The sequence below is a fragment of the Malania oleifera genome, chromosome 8 (genome assembly GCF_029873635.1).
Source record: "Malania oleifera isolate guangnan ecotype guangnan chromosome 8, ASM2987363v1, whole genome shotgun sequence".
In the NCBI taxonomy this organism is placed as follows: Eukaryota; Viridiplantae; Streptophyta; class Magnoliopsida; order Santalales; family Ximeniaceae; genus Malania; species Malania oleifera.
In genome coordinates, this window is record NC_080424.1 from 39,403,493 (window position 1) to 39,407,017 (window position 3,525).

Here is a 3,525-nt window from a genome sequence, read left to right on the forward strand (position 1 = left end):
GGAATCAATCAATCAAAAATTATTTAGGCTTTTGTTGCTTTCCCTGTAGCCTTTTATCACACACTTTTGATTAAGATTTCCGTAGATTAATCAACGTACTCCTCATTTGGGTTTCTGCAAACAATTAATCAAAACGTACTTTCTATTTATCAAGTACCTCTGTAACCTTCTCGATTTAGATCTTGCAACCTACACTTAAAAATCTTATAACAATAGCAAGTAAAGTATGTAAAATAAAAATAGAGAGAAAGAGACAAGAATTTTTACGAGGTTCGACTTCAACACAGCCTACATCCTCGCCTTTGGCAAAAATACCAAAGGATTCCACTATATCAGTTATGTTACTTGGTGGAACAATACCAATTTACAACACACTTCTTCAATTAGGCTAGAGCCCGCCTCTCCAAATAATAACCCCTTATTCGGCTCAACGATTCAACAACTCTGAATCGCTTAGAAAAGATAATAAGGAAATTTGTGTACAAAAGAGAACTCCCACAATAGAGTAAATTAGTACAACGATTAGCTCATTTTATACCTCAAAGTAATTCAAGTATAAGAAATTTCAAGCTCAATACTTAGTATGAATTACCAAATAATTTTCCAAAGAAAAAGAAAAATTCTGACTGTTGGAAAACTTAGCTTCAAAATGTAAATCAATTTTAGATCAGAGATTTATCCTTGAAAGAATTTTAGATCCTTTGAAAACAAGATTTTGAATACTTGAAGATAGATCGATCTAAAACCTCTGAAAACTTACTTTGATCTAAAAGCCTTTGAATATTTTTGCATGAGAAAATTTGTCGAAAAATCACTAGATCTGAAAACTTTAGAAGATTGCACAATTTCAAAACTCTTTTGAATAACTCATCAATGTTCTCTTTATAATTTTTTTTACCTTTAAAATTTTGAGATTAAGACTATTTATAGAGGCTTTAGAAATCATCCATTACTCCTAAAGATTTCTAAAATTTATTTCCAAATATTTGAAATAAATATATTCAAAAACGTGGTTCAAAAAATCTTCTTGTTAAAAAATTTATTGCCAACGTTTGAGTGGCAGTCGCCTGTCACAAAACAACTCTCAACACAGAATGCAAGCAGTCGCCTGCCAGAACCAAGGCAGTCGCCTGGTTTGTTCACACAGGTGCCTGTCAGTTTAGGCAGTCGCCTGTCTAGCTACTGACTTTTTAAAAACCTTCTATTTAATTTAGCAGTCGCCTGCCTCATCATGGCAGTCGCCTAGCCCTTCATTATTTCAAAAAATTTTCTTTTTCTTAAACCATTTCTTTTTATTGATTTGAAAATTATTCTTTAGGGTATATGTATAAAAACATATTTTTGACTTTCTATGAGCTTCAAATCACTTTATACTTGAGATTTAGTTTGAAGTACTTATATTTTAGAATATCCTTAAAAGTATAATTCGTTTAGTCTTCAAACTTGTTCTTCCATCATCTTTGTAGTTGCAATCTTTCCTTTACGCTTTTCACAATATAACTTTGTTCTTCATGCTCTTTGTAATCCATTGAACTTTCTTATGCACTTGAGCTTTGTTTTTTTCCTGAAAACTTTTACTTGAAACATATTAAACATATCATTTGATTTGTTATTATCAAAATAAGAATTGTAAGCCTTATTAGGCCAACATGCCTATTATTAGCTTTGGTGTATTCCCAAGAGGGGGGGTGAATTGGGTATTTAAAAATTCATCCTAGGTTTAGCTAATGCAACAACGGTATTTCAAAACTTAGAGTCTTTCTATATACACAAACCCAAATGCGCAAATAATATGTGGAAATTAAATCATGCACTATAACATACACGTGCAGAAATATAATGTGCTGAGAATATAAAGTACACGCACGATATGTTATCGGGGTTCGGCCAACTGTACCTACGTCCCTGCCTCTAACTCGCAACCCTTAGGATTCCACTAATGGCTCACTTAACGGGTGGAGCGGTACCTAATACAACCATGTCAATTAGCACAAGGCTAACCTCAACCTTTACAAATTCTCTTTGCGGGGCGAAGAAGACCCTAGGTCAAATTCACAGGGCTAACCCCAACTTGATCCTTCCGGGCTAGACCTTAGGCCACACCTAGAAATACAACAATATTTTTCACAAAGTAACCGGTATAGTGATTATGCTTTCATGTAAAGCAGATATGCACCCAATATAAGCGCAATCACATACACATTAACAATGTAGGTAAATATAAGCTCAGTGATGTGTATATATGTGCAAATAACACTCAACAAGATATGATCACAATAATATTCAAGAGTGTTCTAAACAAGTTGTGGCTTTGAAACAAGCTAAACGAAATCTCAATAGCAAATCAAGGTTTCAAAGAAGTTAATCAAGTATTCGAACTAGCTCAAAAGATTTTCCTTCAATGTAATGAGCACAAGAGTAGTATGAAAATATTTTAGCTTGTAGAAAAATATTCGGCACAACAAAATCAAAGCTATGGGACACTTGCAATGACAATGGAAATATCCTAAGCTTACTAGGTTACCCCAACACAAGATTTATTGTATGAAAATCTGTGGGATAAACCTAAGCTAAACTCCCCAAAAATAATATCTCAATCACATGAGCAAGTGGAGTATTAGCAACCTAATATACACTAGCACAATCAATATACTCTCACAATACTAAAATGTATCAAGGGAATAGAAATTTGAGAGTATTTGGACAAAAAGAGCATTTGAGATAGAGAGGATTTTTACTAATGATTTTGGCTAATCTCTCCTTAATTTTGCAAATGAGCCCCTATATATAGAGGATGACAAAATTATAACCGTTGGGGACTTTATGGGTATTATTAATTTTTTTTTTAAAATCAATTAGGAAAATTAACCCAATTTACTTAATTTTAACCCCTGTAAAAGTTAATTTAACTTGAGAAGTTTGAGTGCCCGATCTGAGGTTCGGGTGCCCGAATAGACTCAGTTAAAAAAGAATTTTTAAATAGTTAAGTCGCCCGAGTCTAGGTTTGGTTGCCTGATCAAAAGTCAGAAACATTTGTCATGCAGTTCGGGTGCCCGAAACAAAGTTCGGTTGCCCGTGCCCTTTTTGAACTGAAAAATTCGGCAGCCCAAGTTGGTGAAAAGTAACCTTCTCAGGGTTTGGTCGCCTGAGGGCGATAGGATCATTTTATGTTCAGTCACCCGAAGCCTGGTCAAACTGCTGACTTGCCAGTAGTTCAGGCACCTGAGGAGTTTTGAACTCCTGAGGTTCGGTCGCCCGACCTCTCACATATTTACCCTATTTTGTCCAATTTTATTTCAATTCTTTCTTTTGATAATGTAAGTGATTTATGGGGACTTTGTGCACAATGTGTAGGAACCTAGGGTCTTTCCAAGTATGCCCAAAAACCTGGTGTCGGTCGACCAAAGGGTGCCCTAAAGTCATTCGGTCCCTATGGTCAATCTATGGTCATTTTGAGAGCTTACAAATACCTACATGCATGACATGCAGAGATTATTACTACCGATATACCTAGTTACTACTACA